At 37.3% G+C, this 26,167-nt stretch overlaps 1 protein-coding gene across 2 annotated transcripts in view; it reads right to left on the minus strand.

The window, feature by feature from the left end:
* LOC115216256 (protein crumbs-like) overlaps window positions 1-26,167 on the minus strand; it is a 220,306-nt gene that overhangs the window by 179,665 nt on the left and 14,474 nt on the right. The gene's annotated exons all lie outside the window — the stretch shown is intronic.

A 26,167-nucleotide genomic window follows, 5' to 3' on the forward strand; every position in this document is an offset into this window, starting at 1 on the left:
TCTGAGTTCAAATTCCGCCGAGGTCCACTTTGCCTTTCATCCTTTCGGGGTCGATTAAATAAGTACCAGTTATGCACTGAGATCGATATAATCGACTTAATCCGTTTGTCTGTCCTTGTTTGTCCTCTCAGTGTTTAGCCCCTTGTGGGTAGTAAAGAAATAGGTATTTCGTCTGCCTATCATCCTTTCGGGGTCAATAAATTAAATACCAGTTACGCACTGGGGTCGATATAATCGACTTAATCTGTTTGTTCCCTCTATGTTTAGCCCCTTGTGGGTAATAAAGAAACAGGTATTTTGTCTGCCGTTACGTTCTGAGTTCAAATTCCGCCGAGGTCGACTTTGCCGTTCATCCTTTCGGGGTCGATAAATTAAGTACCAGTTACGCACTGGGGTCGATGTAATCGACTTAATCCCTTTGTCTGTCCTTGTTTGTCCCCTCTATGTTTAGCCCCTTGTGGGCAATAAAGAAACAAGACTGTATGAGGAGTACACAACCACCATATTATAATAATTGTCAATTACAGGTATTCTTTTATTAGTTCCTAATTATAAGGATATTTTAATCTTATCTATTAAGTTACTGGTATAAATTTAGCATTAAAACATGTAAGGAGAACGAATATTTAATACGTATGTAGTGTTTTAATTATTAACTTTTGGATTATGAAATAGTATAATTCACTCAGAATTAGTTTCATTAGTTCAATCGAGTTTGTTTTGTTTTGGAGAGAATAGATTATAAATCAATAACTATGGAAGACTGGTGGGAATATTATCTGTATGGACTTCAAGAGCTTGGTCGCTATTTAGATAATTTAGGATTGGCTATAGGTTTACTTATTGAATTTATTTAGCGATATTGTTTTTGTACATAGGGTAAATGTGTTTCTTTGTTGCAGTTTAATTAATAATGTTAGTTACGTCTTATGTAAACAAACATTAAGTTGTTTTTTTTTTTTGAGGCGCTGAAATGTATTGTAGCACAATTAGAAAGATATATTTCTCAACGCATATATACTGATAGAACAGCATATATAGGAGAAAATCCTTACAGAGCAGGAAAATCTGTCAGCAACCAGCCATGAAAATCGAACTCACTATCCCTTTGATTTCCAGTCAAGTGCTCTGCCATTAAGCTAAACTGCTTTACTGACAAATTTTTCTGCAATTTTAGAACTTAAAAAGTCAACCAGAAACTCTAGATGTAACGTAGATCAGTGCTACTTAAAGTGGTCGTCTGCGAGCCATCAGCTGCCGGTATGCAGTGAGTTTCCATAAAAGAAAGAAACGTTATAAAATGCTTATGTAATATTGTATTATATTTGTTTACAAAATAAATATAAGACTTTAAAAATTGTCAACTTTTATTATATTCATTATATATATTGTTTCCGGTATAAATTAATATTACGAAGAAATATTACCGGTCGCTGGCACATTGGAAAAAAAACTGCCAGTACGTTACATCAGATAGTTTGAGAAGCACTGATGTAGATTACGTCATATGTAAACAAACATAAGTTCTAAAATTGCCGAAGAATTTGTCAGTAAAGTACTTTAGCTTCATGGTAGAGCACTTGGCCGAAAATCAAAGGGATGTGAGTTCGATTCTCATGGCTGGTTGCTTACAGATTTTTCTATGCTGTTCTATTAGTATATATGCGTTAAAAAATATATCTTTCTAATTGTAATACAATAATGTTAGTGTTTAATCCTTCTTAAAATTAAGATTGAACGGATGTGGTGATATCTAAGGTATGTTTGTTCCCAAACAACACTTATTTTAGTGCTGTTGACACCACTGGATTGGATGGTACTGCCCAGGTGTCGAAACCATAGTGATATCCGTGGGGCAGCTGATGATGTTGGTATGGCTGTTATTGTATGTGCGGAATAGTTTTATAACACATCCATTTGATTAATTTATATATATATATATATATATATATATATATTAGATCGGTTTATAGGATTACCTTAGGTTTCATAACCATAAAAGGACTGGCTTTATGGCGTATCATCAGATCCCAAAACCCATTAGCTAAAGGCCTCTCTAGAATATGGAAGAAGAAAGGAGCTCGTTACTCAATATCAACAAAGGGAATTGTCTCTTCTCTTCGCTATCGATCGCCAGTGTCAACAAAGCCGGTTGTGTCCCTTTGCTATCAATTGCCAGTGGCCTTGCTATCTCATGGGTAGCCTGAATTTCCTGAAATGCGAGCACAGTTCGAATATCTCTGTTCTGGAATTCAGGATGTTCCTTGGGTCGAGGGAATCCTTTAGGATCCTCGCCCGTTCTACTATGCATAATTTACAGCGGCTGGTCCGTTTATGTAGGGGCCTGGATTCTCTTTGATTCTCCATGATATTGTGTATGGAATCCCATCGTCTACTAGCTGTCATATGTGACTGGCTATATTGGAAAGGATTTACAAAGTTTGTTGATTAGTTAGCATCAGTTGTGTTTATGTAACATCTTGCAAGAAGCAAATCAATTCTATAAATGTTTCCGCATAGCAAGTAAGTCGATATTATTAAGCAAAATTGGCCACCGTGTACTTAGATGTCCTTTCATAATGTTTTTTTTACACTAAGTGCTTGTTCAACTTGTGAGAAAATAAGGCCAAATTACACCTACTTTCTTTAGGTCACATTGGATAGGGTTGTCGAAAGGCACATTATGACTGAAGAACGGTTGAGATGATCACGGTTGGAATGACTCACTTAGAAGTCTGGCCAGAGAACATTGCATTAATTTATGTTCCAAGTTCAAATCCCGACCAAGCCGACCTTGTGTTTTAACCTTCTGGGAATCGCTTAGCTAAATACTAATTATGTGTTAGAGGGTGGGGTGGGGATGACTACCCACCCCGCTACATTGGCACATAAGCACACGTATATGTTCGGCTTTGTGACTAAGTTAAGACATTATTATTGGGACCAATAAAGATACGACGCGGGAGAGGGGGAGATCACGTAAAGAAACAGGTTTTGCAGTCTTTGGTTATTTCCCTTTACATTCTGCTGACTGGTGAGAAAGAAGTGAGGACAAAGAAAACAAGGAGAAAGAGAACAAAAACCAAGGGGAATATAAAAAGAGGAGGAGGCGGAAAAGATAGAGATAAGTGAAGGGAATAAAGATTCAGAAAGGAAAAGGAGAAAGAGACAAAAGAATGAGAGAGGGAGTGACAAGGAGTTACTGCATCTTCATAGAGTTTACTAAGAAGTCAACAGTACAGATAGACCTGACTAAATTATTTCAGGAATGCTTTGCTTTTGTGTTGTTCTTTCTATTATTATTATTATTATTATTATTTCTATTGTATCTATTTCTACAGGTGAATGGTTTTAACGCTTCATTTCGTGTTTTGATAAATTTTCTACCTTTTCTCCAACTGTTTCACCGCATTCTCCAAATGAATAAAAATAAAGAATGAACCAATGTGTGGAGCTTTCTCTAATGCGGTCACTTTTCCTACTAAAAATAGCAGCCAAATCTATCTTAATTCAAATTGTCAACTTAAAAAAAAAAACAGAACAAACAAAATAAACAACGTATAGTCAGCCTCTCATATTCATAATGACAAGTTAGTCACGGTTGGAACACTTTTGATCACAGGTCTGCTCGATCAGAGCTACCTATTTCTTTACTACCCACAAGGGGCTAAACACAGAGGGGACAAACAAGGACAGACAAACGGATTAAGTCGATTACATCGACTCCAGTGCGTAACTGGTACTTAATTTATTGACCCCGAAAGGATGAAAGACAAAGTCGACCTCGGCGGAATTTGAACTTAGAACGTAACGGCAGACGAAATACCTATTTCTTTATTACCCACAAGGGGCTAAACATAGAGGGGACAAACAAGGACAGACAAACGGATTGAGTCGATTACATCGACTCCAGTGCGTAACTGGTACTTAATTTATTGACCCCGAAAGGATGAAAGGCAAAGTCGACCTCAGCGGAATTTGAACTCAGAACGTAACGGCAGACGAAATATCTATTTCTTTACTACCCACAAGGGGCTAAACACAGAGAGGAGAAACAAGGACAGACACACAGATTAAGTCGATTATATCGACTCCAGTGCGTAACTGGTACTTAATTTATTGACCCCGAAAGGATGAAAGGCAAAGTCGACCTCAGCGGAATTTGAACTCAGAACGAAACGGCAGACGAAATACCGCTAAGCATTTCGCCCGGCGTGCTCACGTTTCTACCAGCTCGAGAGCTACCTTGAACCTAGACAAAACATTTTGATTATCAAGTCAACGCAGGCACCACTTATGTGGTCATTCTAATGCTAGAAATACCAACCAACTCTCCCTCAAATCACGTCCGAGACCACAGCCATCGCTTGCAACTGATTATGATTTTGGTGGCAAATTGTATCAGGCGCCAATGTAGTTGTGAGAAGACAGAGAAACATTCTTAACCCTTCTTACCCTTGATAAAGCAGAATATCAAGGATGTAACACTTGGAGGGAGAGAGGGTTACACCAGCAATAGGCAGCTATTCATTTTAAGCTGAATGGATTGGAGTAACGTGAAATGAAGTGCTTTACTAAAGGCCACAATGCATCACCTGATTCGAACTCCAAATTCACGGACCTTACAGTTGCGAACCCAACACTCTAATCACTAACTCTTTTACTTGTTTCAGTCATTTGACTGCGACCATGCTGGAGCACTGCCTTTAGTCGAGCAAATCGACCCCAAGACTTATTCTTTGTAAGCCTAGTACTTATTCTATCGGTCTCTTTTGCCGAACCGCTAAGTGACGGGGACGTAAACACACCAGCATCGGTTGTCAAGCAATGCTAGGGGGACAAACACAGACACACATATACACACACACACACACATATATATATATATATGTATACATATATACGACAGGCTTTTTCAGTTTCCAACTACCAAATCCACTCACAGGGCATTGGTCGGCCCGAGGCTATAGCAGAAGACACTTGCCCAATGTGTCACGCAGTGGGACTGAACCCGGAACCATATGGTTGGTAAGCAAGCTACTTACCACACAGCCACTCCTACGATCATACATCTTTACAATCACCTCCTACCACCTTCAAAAAAGGAAGGTCACGTCGGATAATGTAATCCCAGATACACAATGTCTGAATGAAGGCCAGGATAGTCACTACTGAAACACCTTAGATGAGAAATCTGCTCAATAAGGATTGAACAGATACTTAACAAAATAACATCAGATTAGAAAAAGACAACCTTACAAAAAAAATAATAAATCTCTCCCACAAAAAGTGGTTTAGTCATCTGTGAATATTCATATATAACGTTTATGTAATCTTAATTATAGTTGGTTCCCACTATCGCACTGTAAATTTTCTATGGGAAAACTATAAATACTATATTTATAGATTTACAATATTTGTCGGTAGTAGATTAAAAAATATATATTTGAATATGGCGCCATAAAATTTTTAAACAGCTATTTGGAAAAGTTTCATGGTGCCTTTATTTTGTCATTGCTTTTGTTTTACAGCAGAGGTCAAGGATGTTTTGAATATACATATCATCATCAACAGTTAACGTCTGTTTTCCATGCTGGCATGGGTTAGACAGCTTGACAGGAACTGGTAAGTCCAAAGCTGCACGAGTCACCATACTCTGTTTTCGTTTGGTTTCTACAGTTGGATGCCCTTCCTAACGCCAACCATTCCACGTAAAAAGTGTACTGGGTACTTGCTTTTTACGTGACACCAGCACCCACACCAATGTGTTTTACGTGGCACTTTGGTTTTAGGATTTCAATTCTGTTCTGGTGGGCAGGTCTTCCTGAGTACAACAATGCACTACGTATCTCATTCGTCTGTCGTCTCCTTCATAAAGTGCAGCATTTTGAGATCAGCCTTCAATACTTCAACCCATGTCTTCCTGAGTCTTCCTCTCCCAGAACTTCCCTCTACATGTTAACAGGATTAGCGACTCGAGTAATATCTTGTGTAAATAATGAATTTTCTTTTTATCTATTGCGCAGTGATCTGAAACTAGGCGCGGTCTCATGAATTTTTCGAGAGGGGGGCATAAGGTCAGAAGGGAATACAATTCCTGGAGAAAAGGGCATAAAATTATTTAGAAGGACACACTTCTTTTCTTGAGGAGGGGGGCACATGCCCCTCAGCCCTCCTCCTTGGGTACATCCCAGTAAAACATACATATCAAATGCATTCAAAATATCATTACTCAGTTTAACATACCAGACTATCATATATATATATGTATATATATATAAAGGTAAAGACCCCCTTCGGTCATGAATGACCATGGGATTGCACCTAGAAAGTTACCCTCCTAGACACAAGTCCGGGCAAGGTTGTTTTTTATGGAAGACCAGCAGTCGCCCATGCATACCAGCCTCCCCTCTCCACGCCACCGATGCTATCCAAGGGAAAGACAAAGGTCGATACAGCTTGGCACCAGTGACGTCGCAACTCATTTCTACAGCTGAGTGAACTGGAGCAACGTGAAATAAAGTTTAATATCGTACCTACTTAAGGCAGCGAGCTGGCAGAATCGTTAGTACGCCGGGCGAAATGCGTAGCCATATTTCGTCTGCCGTTACGTTCTGGGTTCAAGTTATATATATATATATATATATATATATATATATATATATATATATATATATACCAGATTATCAGATGTGGTCACAATGTGTTTCACATTGTTTTAGCTTTCAAACGACAGCACCCCACTGACTAGGTGAGCAGGCAAACACTTTTCCTCATCTAAAAGCCATTTCATCATGGGGCTATTCATTTACAGCTGGATAGACTGGAACAACGTGAAATGAAGTGTTTAGCTCAAGAACGCAACACGCCACCCAGTCCAGAAATCACATCCATGATCTGGCTATCACGAGTACGTTATCCTAACAACTAGGCCATGTACTTTCGGCGTTGTTTACTTGAACAAAACTTTCCATTTCTCATTGTTCCAGTTCACTCAACTGTGAACGGGTAACCCTGGAACGGAACAACCTTCAGATCAGGGGTAATGTGGGCCAGCAGGGTAGCATAAAACAATGTATATATAAATTTGTCTTTATGTCAAGTTGTTATGTCTTCCAATATCATGTTGCCTTAATGTTATGACGATGTTGGGGGTGTACTCAAGGGTGTAGGAATAGTATTACCCAAATAAATATGGTTATCTAGAATAACCTTTCACAAAATTAATATGTTCACACAGAACAGGCTTTCTGCTTCCGTACTACGCCAAACGTAAATACGATATTTATTTCTTTTATTGCTCACAGGGGGTTAAACATAGAGGGGACAAACAAGGACAGACTAAGGAATTAAGTCGATTACAATGACCCCAGTGCGTAACTTACTTATTTAATCGACTCCAACAGGATGAAAGGCAAAGCCGACCTCGAGAGAATTTGAACTCAGAACGTAACAGCAGACGAAATACCTATTTCTTTACTGCCAAGAAGGGGTTACACACAGAGGGAACAAACAAGGACAGACAAACGGATTAAGTCGATTATATCGACCCCAGTGCGTAATTGGTACTTTTTTAATCGTGAAAACAAACGAAATGCCTATTTCTTTACTACCCACAAGGGGCTAAACACAGAGGATACAAACAAGGACAGACAGACGGATTAAGTCGATTATATCGATCTCCAGTGCGTAACTGGTACTTATTCAATCGACCCCGAAAGGATGAAAGGCAAAGTCGACCTCGACGGAATTTGAACCCAGAACGTAACGGCAGACGAAATATGGCTACGCATTTCGCCCGGCGTGCTAACGATTCTGCCAGCTCGCTGCCTTAAGTAGGTACGATATTAAACTAATACAGTAATCCAATACAAACGATCAACATTGTCAACTGCTGACTGTCAAGTGCCGACACACAGTTTCTTTATTTTATCGAAATGTGTCAGTCCATTTTTGGTCATGTGGGAGTGGTCAGGATCTTTCCACAACACAAGTTATAATAAAAACAATTTTACGTCAAACTGAAGGATTACTTAATACTTTTTGTAGAGTTTATACTCTTTACTCTTATTCTTTTACTTGTTTCAGTCATTTGACTGTGGCCATGCTGGAGCACCGCCTTTAGTCGAGCAATTCGACACCAAGACTTAATCTTTGTAAGCCTAGTACTTATTCTATCGGTCTATTTTGCCGAACCGCTAAGTTACGGGGACGTAAACACACCAGCATCGGTTGTCAGGCGATGTTGGGGTACAAACACAGACACAAACATATACACACACATATACATATATATTATACATGTATACGACGGGCGTCTTTCAGTTTCCGCCTACCAAATCCACTCACAGGCTTTGGTTGGCCCGAGGCTATAGTAGAAGACACTCGCCCAAGGTGCCACGCAGTGGGACTGAACCCGGAACCATGTGGTTTCTAAGCAAGCTACTTACCACACAGCCATATATTACTCTTTAACAAGAAGTGTTGACAGTAACTTCAAAGTTTCCACCTGCTTAGCATCACAGCATCGTAATTTTAAGATATCAAGACTATTTAAGCATTTTATCTTATCAAATTCATCCTATGGTTGCGGAACTGTTTCTGGTGGGGAACACAACCTTTCAGAATGATAATACACCAATTCACACAGCTAAAGTTTTTACTGAATGGCATGAGGAACATTTTAGTGAAGTTGAACATTTTATCTGGCCACCACAGTCCCTAGATCTCAATATTATTGAACATTTATGGTGCATTTTAGAAAATCAAGTAAGGAGTCAATATCCTCCACCATCATCACTACAAGAACTGGAGAGTGTTTTAGCTGAAGAATGGACAAAATTTCCTTTGGAAACTATTCAAACTTTGTACAAGTCCATAGAATTGAAGCTGTAATTACTGCCAAAAGCAGTCCTCCTCCATATTGAAATAAAGTTGCTTGAAATTTTGAGGTGCTTCCATTATTTTGTCCAACCCATGTATATATATATATATATATATATATATATATATATATATACACAATTTCCTGAAGGTGTATGTGGGTGTACATATCATAACGTACATACATGTATTAAAACTGACTTATAACATGACGACACACCCAACCATGTTAACAAGGAAAATAAGGAAATATATATATATATATACACACTCTGAGAGAATCAGAATTTAATGTAAAATACTTAGTAACAAAGTAGAGTACAAATATTTGTTTTGCTTGGATGCTGTCACTTCACTAAATGAAGTGACAGCAACAAATTAAGATTATATAAACATTATATATATGTATATACCTGAGTAAGCACATAAATGTGAAACAGAGTGGGAAGAAATAGTACTTGAATACCAGAGGTAGAGTAATGTACTTTATTATTAAAGATGCAAAAACATCATAAAAACTGCTACTCAGAGTTTCACATTCCTGTGCTTGATGAACAGGAATGTGAAATTCTGAGTAGCAGTTTTGGTGATACTTTCATGAAATTTTTGCAGCTTTAATAATCAAGTGTAGGAGTGGCTGTGTGGTAAGTAGGCACAGGTGTGACTGTATGGTAAATAGGCACTCGAGTGGCTGTGTGGTAAGTAGCTTGCTTACCAACAACATGGCTCCAGGTTCTTTCCCATTGTGTGACATCATGGGTTTTCTACTATAGCCTCGGGCCGACAAAAGTCTTGTGATTGGATTTGGTAGACGGAAACTGAAAGGAGCCCATCGTATATGTATATGTGTGTGTATATATTTGTGTGTCTGTATTTGTCCCCCCAACATCGCTTGCCAACCGATGCTGGTGTGTTTACATCACTGTAACTTAGCAGTTCAGCAAAAGGGACCAAAAGAATAAGTACTAGGCTTACAAAGAATATGTCCTGGGGTCGATTTGCTCGACTAAAGGTGGTGCTCCAGCATGGCTGCAGTCAAATGACTGAAACAAATTTAAAAGAAAGAAAAGAAAAAAAATATATATATATATGTCGAGGCGCAATGGCCCAGTGGTTAGGGCAGTGGACTCGTGGTCGTAGGATCGCGGTTTCGATTCCCAGACTGGGCATTGTGAGTGTTTATTGAGCGAAAACATCTAAAAGCTCCATGATGCTCTGGCAAGGGGTGGTGATCCCTGCTGTACTCTTTCACCACTCTTTCTTCTGTTGGCCTGGTCGCTTAGCCAGCGGGGTGGCGTCATTCGAAGGCTAAAACAATGTGACCAGCGATGTGTAACAACATCTGATGGTCTGGTCGGTCAAGTGATCAAGTGATATATATATATATATATATATATATATATGCATATATACACACAGACGCCTGTGAGAGAAAGAGAGAGAGAGAGCACCTAAATGCAAAACAAGATAGAGAAAATAGCACACAAATACCAAAGTTAGAGTAAAACACTGTATGAGTGTGTTTATGTGTGTATGTGTGATTATTATCATTAATATCTGAGTTACATGGTGGTAATACAGGTTGAATAGTTTGATAAGATCAGATGAATCAGGGGATTGCATCATGATCCAATGTCTACTTTGGAGTGGTTTCCTAATGCCACAGCAAGTATGCACATGAAGTGTGCATGCAGGTGGTGAGCTGGCAGAATCAAAGCCTTGTGAGTGGATTTGGTAGACAGAAACTGAAATGAAGCCCGTCGTATGTGTGTGTGTGGCATATATATATATATATATATATATATATATATATATGCCAGCATAGAAGGCATCATTAAACAAGGAGTGGCTGTGTGGTAAGTAGCTTGCTTACGAACTACATGGTTCCAGGTTCAGTCCCACTGTATGGCACCTTGGGCAAGTGTCTTCTACTATAGCCTCGGGCCAACCAAAGCCTTGTGAGTGGATTTGGTAGATGGAAACTGAAAGAAGCCCATTGTATATATGTGTGTATATATATATATATATATGTATGTGTGTGTGTATACGTTTGTGTGTCTGTGTTTGTCCCCCCAGCATCGCTTAACAACTGATGCTGGTGTGTTTATGTCCCTGTAACATAGCGGTTTGGCAAAAGAGACCAATAGAATATGTACTAGGCTTACAAAGTCCTGGGGGTCAATTTGCTCAACTAAAGGCGGTGCTCCAGCATGGCCACAATCAAATGACTGAAACAAGTAAAAGAGTAAAGAGAGAGAGAGTGCCATTTCATCCATCTTTCTGTTCTGAGTTCAAATTCCACCAATGTCGATTTTGCCTTTCATCTTCTCGGGGGTTGACAAAATAAGTACAGTTAAGTACTGAAGTCAATTTAATCAACTCCCTCCCTCCCCACAAACTACTAGCCCTGAGCCAAAATTTGAAACCAATATTACTGGCCACATTAAAAACCTTAGAATAATGTAGCAGCTAAATCTAACCAAATTTACAGGCCATCATCTCAGAATTAATGATTGGATCTTTTCGGTTTGAACAGCAGTTTTTTCTAGCAGTGTCATATGAAATTGTCACCCATAATTATGACCCTAGTATCAATCTATTGCATTTCAATCTGTGTTAGGGTTAGGGGTGGGGGGAAGGGTTTCTGTTTTTCTTCACAAATGTAAATAAACCCAATCTGTTTCTTAAATGAGGGACATATTCATACAGCACAGAATGTTTTTTACCGCAATAGATGTCAGTGATTGGTTGAAATTGCAGAAATTGAAGAAAAAAAAACAACAAATATCTTACAAACGATAGAATTTTCTCAATAAAGCCAAGAGAAAAGGATGTTTTATAAACACATTCTACCAGTGTATGAAGTTTAAAATTTTTTAGTTACCTAGAAATTATGTTAAAAACTGCCATTCAAACCGAAAAGATCCAATGATTTATTCAATTAAATTATCAATTGTGAGATGATAATTTGTAAATATCTTCAGAGATATCATGCATCACAATAAAAACAAGTTGTTTATGATCAGAACAAGGGCATTCAACCCAAATTAACATGCTAGTTACTTGAAATCTGTACATCAGTTGTGTTAAACTTGGGATTTACTCTCAAGAGTATGATGGGCTGTTATTATATTTTGTGGATTAGTTAATCCAAACAGAACTAACTGGGGCTGCAATGCCCCCATAGATCATTCATAAAGAACACATATTTATAACAGAAACCGTCTTTATCAAATAAACAGGAGTGGCTGTGTGGATAGGCATAGGAGTGGCTGTATAGTAAGTAGCTTGCTTATGAACTACAGGGTTCTGTGTTCAATCCCACTGCATGGCACCTTAGGCAAGTGTTTTCTACTATAGCCTTGGGCCAACCAAAGCTTTGTGAGTGGATTTGGTAGATGGAAACTGAAAGAAGCCCGTTGTATATATGTATATATATGTGTGTGTGTGCATATATTTGTGTGTCTGTGTTTGTCTCCCCCAACATCGCTTGACAACCGATGCTAGTGTGTTTACATCCCCGTAACTTAGCGGTTCGGCAAAAGAGACCGATAGGATAAGTACTAGGCTTACAAAGAATAAGTCCTGGGGTTGATTTGCTCGACTAAAAGGCGGTACTCCAGCATGGCCACAGTCAAATGACTAAAACAAATAAAAGAGAGTAAGTCTAACAATGGTGAGAAACTGTAAGAGTATTTTGCATTGAAATCTAGTGGAATGTGAAATGCTATGATAAAGTGTGTGTGTGAGAGAGAGAGAGAGAGAAACAGAGCAGCAGAAATGCCAAACCCAGATATTATCAGGTATTAAAACCCAGATATTACAAAAATCAGAGATGTTATGCAAGATCAGCAACAAAAATTTAAATTAACAAAATTCAAGTCGAAATATAAGTATACGTAAAAATGTGTGTGGCTGTGAGCATGTAAATACATTACGTGCAAAGATATACAAATCTACACACACACTCATACACAAAATACAATAGCTGACATTTCAAAGTAACCCCAAATCTCTTCTTTCATTAAGAACGATGACCTACAGATCAGCACAGGAAGGAGTAACAGTTCTCAAGAGTTTCTCAACTAAAACAGTGGTAACCTGTTATTGTAGTAGATTCCTCTACACACAGTCAAGTCGATGAGATTAGAATGTATATGATATACAACCGTGAGGTAGGTAGGTAGGGTATGTCATACGATGTGATTTATTATGACAAAATAAAATAGTTCAAAGTAACTGGATCTGGACAGTAAAAGAAAATTTTGACTGAATGAATGTATGTATGTTTAAGCAAATATTATGTAAGTAAATGTTATGTATGTGTTTGCCTATATATATATATATATATATATATATAATCTTTTATTACTCTTTTACTTGTTTCAGTCATTTGACTGCGGCCATGCTGGAGCACCGCCTTTAATCAAGCAACTCAAACCCGGGACTTATTCTTTTGTAGGCCCAGTACTTATTCAATCGGTCTCTTTTGCCGAACCGCTAAGTAACGGGGACATAAACACACCAGCATCGGTTGTCAAGCAATGCTAGGGGGACAAACACACACACACATATATATATATATATATATATTATATATACATATATACGACGGGCTTCTTTCAGTTTCCGTCTACCAAATCCACTGACAAGGCTTTGGTCGGCCCGAGGCTATAGTAGAAGACACTTGCCCAAGATGCCACGCAGTGGGACTGAACCCGGAACCATGTGGTTGGTAAACAAGCTACTTACCACACAGCCACTCCTGCGCCTATATATATATATATTATATATATATTATATATATATATATATATATATTATATATATATATATATATATATATTATATATATATATATATATATATTATATATATATATATATATATATAAGATTAGAACGAACCACCTTTTATCAATTCAAAATGAATAATTAAATTACACCATCTAGAAAATTACATATAACAGAAATATTAAAATTAAAATATCAATAAAATATCAATGATTAAGTAAATTGCAAAAAAAATAATAAAAACGTGTATAACTAATTATATACGTTTTTATTTTTTTTTTTTTGCAATTTACTTAATCATTGGTATTTTATTGTTATTTTAATATTTCTATTATATGTAATTTTCTAGATGGTGTAATTTAATTGTTCATTTTGAATTGATAAAAGGTGGTTCTTTCTAATTTTTTATATATATATATATTATATTGTGTGAAATTTGATTTAGTACTTCTAAATTGAATTTTTTCCCTGTAAGTTAGGATTAATATTCCCTCAAACAATAATTATATATATATATAATATATATATATATATATATATATATATATATATATAGCAAGAGACAGAGAGAGATGTAAATATATATAAAAGTATACACACACGGTGGAGGTATTTTTTTTAAAAAAAGAACAATGATAAACATTTTTTTCAAATTATATATTCAAACAGAAAACATTTCAAAGGAAAATCAACCTCAGGTTACCAACTGTATAATGAAAAACTTGTAACTCAGAGTACTGCAAATAAGAGCCTTTCAGTTAAAATATATTAAATAGTACTCTACACTTAGGTAAGTTATCTTATTGCTTCTGGTGAATCAACATATATACATATATATATATATTTGTCAAAAGCCTGATGACTGCGTAAAACATAAAAATACTAGTTTATTTCAATAATGTAAATTTGTAAAACTTGTAAATAATAAAACGTAAAAATCAGACTAAGTTGGATTTCATTGATTAATATGTACATATATATACACACACATACAATTAGGAAAGAGAACTAAAACATCTCCATTGGATAAATGTTAATTAATCTTTAACCTCTCAGACAAGATCACATTTCCAAATACAGGAAATACAAATATTTTATTCAGTAATTGCTGGTGCATTAACTTTGTTTCAGTGCTATACTGCATATCAAAATATATCTTAGATTTTTAATGAATACTATATATAGACTGACATAAACACTTTGTCTACACACAATAGATTAGTGGACAGAAAAAAAAAAAAGGATCAACCAGACTGGTTTCAATCTTGAATTGGGATTTCATCAGAGACTGATAACCCTAGGTCAAATGACAAACATACTGGGCCTTACATGAAATTTTTGCATAGCGTTCACAACACATATAGTGAAGACACCAAAACTAGTTTGACATGCACAAAGGAGAGCTTGCTAGCAAGTAAAGGCTGTAGAAACATATACAATGAATTATTAACAGACTAAAGCATTTGAAAACCAGAAACTGCCAGCCCTTCAGGATATATGAATATTTTTAAAGCAACGAAAGCAATCTATTATCTCAGTAAAGCAGATCCATCACCTCCTAAAATTACACAAAACTTATAAAAGAACAAGCAACTATGAATAATTAGTGGTAACAACATTCCAAAGACTTGTCTAATCATGACTGTGCAGCTAACAATAGATCGCTGGACAATACTGCACCAAGACTAAAGACAATTCAGATTCATTAACTGACATTGCAGAAACTTAAAAAGGCAAGTGAGACCATAACCTCGAGGCCTATGCCAGGGCTATAACCAGTCCACTTATGCCTTTCCTTCCTTGGACACTAAACTCTGCATGCGAAGACCTGTTGACGCAAGTGAAATTGAAATCAAAATCAAACTCGATTGCGAAGACATGTTGAGGTAAGTGAAATCGAAATCGAACTCAGTGTCTCGCATCCATCGCTAGTGGAGCGCTAAGAGTACCATACGAGTGAGATTGTTGCCAGTGCACCAAGCTGGCCTTCGTGCCGATAGCATGTTAAAAACACCATTCGAGCGTGATCGTTACCTGCGTTGCCTTACTAGCACTTGTGCTGGGGGGACAGGAAAAAACATTCAAGCGAGGTCGTTGCCAGTGCCACTGGACTGGCTCCTGTGCAGGTGGCACATAAAAAGCACCATTTGAGTATGACCGTTGCCAGTACCGCCTGACTGGCCCTCAAGCCGGCGACACGTAAAAGCACCCACTACACTCTCGGAGTGGTTGGCATTAGGAAGGGCATCAAGCTGTAGAAACTCTGCCAAATCAGATTGAAGCCTGGTGCAGCCATCTGGTTTGCCAGTCCTCAGTCAAATCGTCCAAACCATGCCAGCATGGAAAGCAGGCGTTAAACGATGATGATGAGGAGGAGGATTCCCTAAAAAACAAGGCACTCATGTCTCATGGAATTCTAGCTAAGATATATAAATTTAGGACTGAAGCACTAGCAACAAAGCTTCATGCCAGATGAGATAGATACCAATTGACTTTAGAGATGAAACCATTATTAGCATGTTCAAAAGGGAGACAAATCAGCTTATGGAACCTACAAAAGAATCTTACTTTAGTCCAGTTCTGGAAAAATTCTGGTTAGAATCCTGCTCAACTAACATATCCCATTAAAGTCTTAGTTTGATTGCACAACTTTTTAGACATGACATCGATATGATTTTCTGTGCTTTTCTGAGCAGCACAAACCATCGTAATTATACATGACTTTCTTTCACCAAGTCCTGTGGAAGAGCTAACAAAATTTGGCTGCCAACAAAAGTCTGATATGATCACACTAATTTTGCATGTTATACATGAAGCCTAATGTGTATATATGGCATAATCTGTACTCCACTCATTTGCAGAAAGAAGCCTTCAAAATCTAAGGCACAGGAATGGCTGTGTGGTTAAGAAGTTTACTTTGTAAGAATATAGTTTTGGATTCAGTCCCACTGCACAGTGCCTTGGGCAAGTGTCTTCTACTATAGCACCAGGCAGACCAATGCCTTGTGAATGAATTTGGTAGACAGAAACAGTGTGGAATATTGTGTGTATGTGTGTGTGTTTAAATAGGTACAGGAGTGGTTGTGTGGTAAATAGCTTGCTTACCAATCACATGGTTCTGGGTTCAGTCCCACTACATGGCACCTTGGGCAGTGTCTTCTGTTATAGCTAGAGCCAACCAAAGCCTTGTGAGTGGATTTGGTAGACAGAAACTGAAATGAAGCTCGTCGTATGTGTGTGTGGCATATATATATATATACATACATATATATATATACATACATATATAATCATACAATATATATACATACATTCTATATATATACATACATATATATATTATATATATATTATATATATATATATACAATAAAAGCAATTAAGATTCAAGTCAATTCTAATGAATTTACTTGAATGCGGTGCTTAACTTAGATGCACAGGAAAACTATTATGGTGTAACCATACAGTAATGTGGGGTGATTATAAACGAGAAAGAAGCAACAAGAATGGATTAGTTTTTAGTACAATTGTTTCATACGAAGACAGGCTTTATTAAAAGTTGCAAATATGCAGCAGATAAAAGTGTCCCGTACTCATCAGCTAACTTAAAACACCATATGAGTCTCCAAACATCTTAGTGGGTGAGGCTACACTTGAAGTATTGGAGATAATTTCATTAAAAGCAGATTTAGGTTATAAACAGACTTCCGAAGTTCTTTAATGATGATGCACAGTCTTATCACAGGTTTTTAAAAAAAGCTTATTAGCTTCACAGAGAAGGTGAATTAATCCATAGTGTAGATGTAAAATTGTTGCTTCTTTCTCGTTTATTTATATATATATATATCATGTAATCACGTGACCGACCAGACCATCAGATGTTGTTACACATCGCTGGTCACAATACGTTCGCATTGTTTTAGCCTTCGAATGACGCCACCCCGCTGGCTAAGCGAGCAGGCCAACAGAAGAAAGAGTGGTGAAAGAGTACAGCAGGGATCACCAACCCCTGCAGGAGCGTCGTGAAGCTTTTAGGTGTTTTCGCTCAATAAACACTCACAACGACCGCGAGTCCCTGCCCTAACCACTGGGCCGTTGCGCCTCCACATATATATATATATATATATATATATATATATATATATATATATATATATATATATATATATGCCAGCATAGAAGGCATCATTAAACAATGATGATGATGATGATGTTCTGAGTGTTCAAATAGATGTACCACTATAATTCCAGTTTGAGCACAGTTGAAGTTGTGGTTCGTGACTGTCTTTTTCAAAATGGCTAGAAGTGGCTTCCCCTTGAGTCAGTAGGTATAGGTCAATGTAATGAGGAAAGGTAAGCCTTTCTTTATGTAGCTAAATTGAATTGAATTAAATTATTCAATTAAACATCTTTATCAAGTCTTGCCTAATTGTTAACCTTTCTTCACTACTTTAATCTATCTATCTATCTGTGTGTATATATATATATATATATATATAAACATATTTACATGTATATATATGTATATATATATATATATATATATACATGTATGAATGTATATGCATGTGTGTGTGTATGTTTACATATATGTGTATGCCGTGTTTGTTCCCACTCCACCCCCACCCATCACTTGTCAACAGGTATTGGTTTGTTTACATCCCCATAACTCAGCAGTTCAGCTTAAGAGAATAGAGTAGATAGAATAAGTAAGTACCAAACTTTAAAAAAAAATAAGAGCTGGGGCAATTCGTTCAACTATACCCGTCAAGACTGCTCCAGCATAGCCACAGTCCAATGACTGAAGCAAGTGAAAGAATACTGATATATCAGCCCTATGAACACCTTAGATTGATGATGATGATGATGATGATGATGATGATGCAATTAATCCATGTGGAAGGGGTATCAGGTGACTTTATATTTTTCAATTCATTGTTCGTTAGTAACTACCTTATATAACTGAGGTGTGGGAACTTAATTTCAAATAACAACATTCACCAGTCCAATCATCCAATCATCCAATCATTAAACCTTTACTCAGACAGCACCCCTGGTTTAATGTGTTACTTGTTTGTAGTTTTCAACACAATGTAAAGAGAAAGTAGGTTACTTATTAACTGCTTCACTACTGTTCTATTCACAAATAAGGAAAAATAAACAGGTTTGTCGAATCAATTACGTAATACAAGAACAAAATAGTTTACATTCATATGTTGTTACCTGTAAATTCTAATCTCACCAACCACCTCCGCGTTCTGCCGCACCTATTACAGATATCATAGATAACCAGAACGGAAATTATAAGCACATACGATAATTTTCTAGATAATGTTTGTTCTTGTCCTGCATTGTATTGCATTAAAATATCATCCTTCAATTAGGCCGGTAACAAATAAAATTAATATTCGATTTGAAAAATCAGTAGAGCAACAGGGGAAAATGCTTTCTGGTATTTGTTATGGGTTTTAACATTTTGAAATCATCGTCATCATCATAAGAAGATGAAAAAGAATAGTAGTAGTAATAATAATAATAATGAAATTATTGTATACAGGGCTAAGGTGCACCACAACTTGTCAAAAGTGCTTATAAAGCATATGCAGTAATGTACAAATATCTGGAAAGTGAACAGTGTATGAGTCAGATACATGCTTGTGTGTGTATGGAGGGGAGAAAATCAGGTGTAGTGTTGGCGAATCTCAGGAAGCATGGAAGTTTTGAAGGATGCAGTGCTCCGACAACTAACAACTGATGCCGGCAGTTTGTTCCATGCTTCAGCAACTCTTAGCGTGAAAAAATGTTTCCTAGAGTCATGGGAGCTGTGCTGTTTTCTGACTTTGTAAACATGTCCACGGGTGTTAGACAGGTGGAGTTTGAAAAGTTGCTCAGAGTTATTGTTTGTAAGATGGTTAATAATTTTATGGGTGTCTGCCAAGTCAGCTGCCAGACGTCAGAGTTTCAATGTATCCATGCCCAGGGAAGTAAGGCGTTCAGAATATGGCAAATGCCTGATGGAAGGTATTCTTTTGGTTGCATGTCGCTGAACGGCTTCCAGACGATTAATATCCTGGGCAAGATAGGAGTTCCAGACCGGTGATGCAAATTCCAGGTAAGGTCACACCATATAAAGCCGCAGATAGATAGCCAGAGAGCAACTTGAGGAGGAAAGGAAGAAGAAGAAGGATAGTACATTTAACTGGGTCTCAGTATATAACAGGTATTATATTAACATTGATATTACCTGTAATATCAGTGATAAGGAGAAGTAAAGAACAGTTGGCTTGATGGGAATTGAACTAAAAATCGAGCAAATTAAAACAAACATAAATACTGTTAGACCCAACACAAAGGTGCCTGAACCTTTTGTATCTGGCATTGTGAGTTCCAATCCTATGAGGTCAAAAACATTGTCTTTCACCTTCCAGAGCCCAGATAAATACAGGCATGGCTGTGGGCTAAAGAAGCTCATGGCTTCAGGTTCAGTCCCACTGCATGGCATCTTGGTCAAGTGCATTTATGAATGTGTGTGTGCATCTTTGTGTTTGTCTCCCACTACCACATAACAGCTGGTGTTAGTTTGTTTATGTTCCCATAACTTAGTGGTTCAGCAAAAGAAAAAATCAACAGAATAAGTACCAAACCCCTCCACTGGCTGAAACAAAATAAAAGATGAACAAAATACAAGATAAAGGCAGTGAACAAGTAGAAATTTTAATGTCAGGTGGCCAATGCCAGCATCACGTAACTGGCACCTGTGACAGTGACACATAAAAGGCACTGTTCAAACGTTGGGCCACACAGAGGCAGCGACAAGTGGCCAAGACTTTTGGTAATATACCGTGCTTGAGAAGACCTGTCAAGCCTAGTGAAATTGTAGTTGTGGTCAATGCCAACATCGCATACTTGACACCCATGCCAGTAGAACATAAAAAGCACCTTTCGAACTTTGAGTCTCATGGAGGTAGTAACAAGTGACCGAGACCTTTATTTATATATATAATACACACACCACACATATATATATATAAATCAATAAATGGTGGGGTTGTGTTGACCGCACGTGGAGAAATGATAGGAGAGGAAAAATTATAATAAGGCAGAATGCTAAATTGAAAGTAAATTTTAATAAAAATGGGTGTACAGAAAATTAAAAAAGAAAACATAATAAATCAAACCGGTTTTCATCGCAAGGCAAATTTTCAAGATTTGGAAGGGGAAAAGAAATTTTCTTTTTTAAATAAAGACTCTACAATGTATCGGTATACTTATTTATTAATTTTTGTATATATTATTATTTTTTTGAAAAAAACATTGTAAATTTTTTTTTTCCCCTTCCTCAGTTTAAAAAAAAATTCTTTTCCCCTTCTTGAAAATTTGCCTTGCGATGAAACCGTTTTCTTTTTTAATTTCCATACACCCATTTTTATTAAAATTTACTTTCAATTTAGCATTCTGCCTTATTATAATTTTTCCTCTCCTATCTATATATATTTATATATATATATATATATAATATATATATATATCTATATATATATATATATATATATCATCATCATCATCATCATCATCGTTTAGCGTCCGTTTTCCATGCTAGCATGGGTTGGACGGTTCCACTGGGGTCTGTGAAGCCAGAAGGCTTCATCAGGCCCAGTCAGATCGGCAGTGTTTCTACGGCTGGATGCCCTTCCTAAGCCAACCACTCCCTGAGTGTAGTGGGTGCTTTTTACGTGCCACCCGCACAGGTGCCAGACAGAGCTATATATACACACACACATATATGACAGGCTTCTTTCAGTTTCCATCTGCCAAATTGACTCATAAGGATTTAGTCGGCCTGAGGCTAAAGTAGAAGACTCTTACCCAAGGTGCCATGCAGTGGGATTGAGCCCTGAACCATGTCACTAGGAAGCAAGTTTCTTACCACACACAATGCCCGCACCTTATGAATATATATATATATATATATAAAGACATGATGGTCATGGTTAGAACACATCTGAACACAGATATGCTCAATGAGAATTAATCTGGATTTAAACCAATGGTTCTCAAACTGACAACTACCAGACGTACTATCACAACCATGACCGCCACAACCAACAAAAACAACTATTAGTGAAATGTTTTGCTACCCTCCCCTCTATTTAATTATGAGAAGACAAAATGGAGCTTGCATCTCTGTAATTCTTCTTTCTTCAACACAATGTTGGACACAGTTTATAAAATCTAAAACTATCTGACCCTTTCCTTCTCAGTTCACACCCACACACTCCTGCCCATGAGAAGCGCTGGATTAAACAACAATAATAGCCATAGTAAGCCAATAAGGTAACCTCGATCTGGTTGCTCAGCCAACTAGAAATAGCAACTAAATGACCTTAAAACCACACCCTACAATCTTTAGAAAAAAGTCCACAATAAATGACATAGTTCTATATATTCTATGTCTAAATAAAAGTCTGGATGATCACAGATAGGCTAGGAATAAACTACAAGAAAGAAAGTGTGGACTGGGAGATTGTAGTTCTAAAAATGAAGAACTGAAAAAATGCTCAGTATTGGTTTTGTTTTTTGTAAAAGTGGGAGATAGCAGGAATGAGAAGAGAGGGACAGACATAAAATATATATATATATATATATACCATAAACCCTCGAGTATAATCTGCATTTTCTTCCCAAAAATTTAAAGGTCAAAATCCCTAGTGCGTTCTATATACGAGGTTAAAAATGAAAATTATTTTCTAAGCAATGTCCAAGTCTCTATTTGCTGTCTGGCAATGTTTATTCAGATGCATTTTGTGATGTCGGGTGTGAAAATACCTTAAGCTAAGCCTGAAAGCAATGAAGTCATAAAAGAGTCATCCATAACTTGCAATAAATAATATTTATTAAACGTTATTACAGCTATTACTGTTATTTCTTTATTTCCTGCAAACAAAATGCACAAAAAAGCTACACGTTTGCATTATGTTATATATGCAATAATAATAAAAGACGTTACTGTATACATTTTTACAAACCAAGGACGTTATGTAGACCTCCTTGACTCAAGTTAGAGAAGGGGTGCGTATTATACACAAGGTTTAGGTTTTTCAGAGGTACAGCCCCCTAAAAATCCCCTGCGTATTATACTCGAGAGTGGACTATACTCAAGGATTTATGGTGTATATGAGATGTGCTGGAAAATTCCTGGCTTTAGGTAAAAGAAAATACAGGAAGATCAATTAATTATGATTTTATTCAACATATTCCCCTCTCAGATTCACACACTTATTGCAGTGATCCTTCAGTTTTTCTAAGCCCTGTAAAAGAACTTAGAAGGTTGGACCTCCAACCAGGTCTCTCATGATACCCTTAAAACCAGAAACTTTTAAGCACCCCCTCATGTGTGTATGTACATGGTCTGGAGGAAGGAGTTTTACTCTGTCTTCACAAGTCCTTTAAGACCAGTGAAAATTGATGCTGTTAACGACTACAGGAAAGATGTGAGCAGGGGAAGAGAGCTGATTTTCTGGGAGAAAGGACTGGGTATAAGGTTAGCGGATGTGGACAATACGAGTTGTTGTTTTGTTGTTTGTTCTTTCTCGAGCCATGTCTGGCTCATAAAGGCCGGTTTCCCGGTTTCCTTGGCGTATAGGTTCCCCACCTGGACGGGACGCCGGTCCGTCACAGATAAGCTGCAAGATGCAGGAGGAAAGAGTGAGAGAAAGTTGTGGCGAAAGAGTCAGCAGAAGTTCGCCATTACCTTCTGCCGGAGCTGCGTGGAGCTTAGATGTTTCGCTCATAAACACACAAATCGCCCGGTCTGAGATTCGAACCCATGATCCCTCGATTGCAAGTCCACTGCTCTAACCACTAGGCCATATGCCTCCACAGACAATACGAGTGATGGCGAGGAAGAATGATAAATGAGGTAAGAGAGGCTAAATGCAATTAGCATGAGGCTAACCAGCTCAGAAGAGCAGAGGTCAGGTTGTGGAGGTGATAGAAGCCTTATTAGTTCAAAAGAACTCCAACTTTTGACACCCACAAATATTTATCTCTTATCTCTACCTTTTCTGTCGCTACTGAATGGTGTCCGCTCCTCAGATTTGATTGGTCTCAAGCTACCAGTAAACACTACTATTACTACCAACATAACCACAACATGCATACTGTTTTGTGTGTATCTGTGTCACAGCTGTTGGGAAATTATAAGGTAGATATGAACATAGATAGACAGGTATGTGTTTACTGGAAAAGGAGAACGAATGTGTATAATGTGTTCTGTATGTGCAAAACAAAACAGCTGTCTTTGAGCAAGTATCTAAGTGACAGCAAATAAGCATAAATGCTTGAGAATACAAGTAATCTTTATGTGTATATGCAAGCATACACAACTAAGTATGTGGATGTGACATACATATGCACACGCACACACACACACACACATAGACTACCTACACAATAATACTGTATATGTGTGTGTATACACATACATATATACACAAATTCAGATTATATAACCAAGTATTACACTCATATAAATATATATCTATATGTATACACACACACATATATAAATATGTACATATATTAATATGTACATATATATATATATATATATATATATATATATATACTGTTGTGTCTGGGGAGAGTCATTTTCTTTTTGTGCCTTATAATTTAACACACTCACCAGTAAAATTTCCACTTATTCCTTATTTTTATTTTCCTAAAATTTTCGTTGTGCCTTGCAACCTTTTCAATAGTCTTGCATAAGAATCTTGCAAACCAAATCCAAAAACGAAATGTATATATATACACACACGCTCACACATAATTATATACAAACATACATGCAGCTTATATAATGTTACATGTTCATACCATGCACACACACACACACACACACACAATACTACTTTCTTCATACACACATGCACTCATACACCTAAACCCCTGTTATCACATATTTCCATCAATGAAAATATTTTTCAAAATATTCCCTAGGCTGATTTAGGGTTTTTAAAGATATCTAACAGTTTATTTCTCACTTCCTTTCTATACTGAATCAGTTCTTAGTCAATCCTACCCACAAGACTTATGCTAGACAGCCTGACTATAACATCTATGGTACCTGCTTCACTTTCAGGTTTGAGGAAAATCAGTACCGGTAATAAACTGGATTAAGTCATTCAACTATAATCTTTACAAAAAGTAAAATGGCAATACTTTGAGAAATCAATGACAACCATTGTTTACAAGTGAGTATGACATGATATCATCACCATCATCATCATCATCATTTAACATCTGCCTTCCATTCTAGCATGGGTTGGACGATTTTGACTGAGGGCAGGCGAACCAGATGGCTGCACCAGGCTCCAATCTTGATTTGGCAGAGTTTCTACAGCTGGATGCCCTTCCTAACACCAACCGCTCCAAGAAAATCCACTTTTCCATGCTGCTATGGCACAGACAGAGTTTACTGAGGCAGATTTTCTGTGACTAGATGCCCTTGTTGTAGTCAACCTTTACCTGTTTTCAAGCAAGGTACTATCTGCTTGTGACCACTCATGCTTTTGTAGGATATTCAAAATGAATGATGTTCATTTATGATAAACATGTGATGCCAAGACAAGAAGACACAAACGCACATACGTATGTCAGTCAGTTGTCCATAAGTCAGAAAAAAAGCAACCTCTAAAAGAAATTTTGAGCAATTATACTTTTATATATTCGAGAAATATAACCTATTTTTTTTTTACTACCCACAAGGGGCTAAACGCAGAGAGGACAAACAAGGAGAAATATAACCTTGGTTATGGTATATAACCAGTTAGAAAGTTACCATTGGCACAGGAGTGGCTGTGTGGTAAGTAGCTTGCTTACCAACCACATGGTTCCGAGTTCAGTCCCACTGCGTGGCACCTTGTGCAAGTGTCTTCTACTTTGGCCTCGGGCCAACCAAGGCCTTGTGAGTGGATTTGGTAGATGGAAACTGAAAGAAGCCCGTCATATATACGTGTGCATGTGTTTGTGTGTCTGTGTTTGTCTCCCCAACATTGCTTGACAACCGATGCTGGTGTGTTTACGTCCCCATAACTTAGCGGTTCAGCAAAAGTGACCGATAGAATAAGTACTAGGCTTGCAAAGAATAAGTCCTGGGGTCGATTTGCTCAACTGAAGGCGGTGCTCCAGCATGGCCGCAGTCAAATGACCGAAACAGGTAAAAAAGTAAAAGAGTATTGGTTTCACATCTACTGTTACACAGGGCAATATAGATGACTCATGAAACACAATAACCAGAAGCATATAGCCTCTTAGTAACTGGAATAACCAAGGATATATGACTCAAAATACATAATACGTAATATATATCATCATTATTTAACATCTGTTTTCCATGGTTTGGATAGTTTGTCTGAAGCTGGTAAGCTCATTGTCTATTTTGGCCTGGTTTCTATAGCTACATACCCTTCCTGATGCCAACCACTCCACAG

This window comes from Octopus sinensis, linkage group LG1 (assembly GCF_006345805.1).
Source record: "Octopus sinensis linkage group LG1, ASM634580v1, whole genome shotgun sequence".
Lineage (NCBI taxonomy): Eukaryota > Metazoa > Mollusca > Cephalopoda > Octopoda > Octopodidae > Octopus > Octopus sinensis.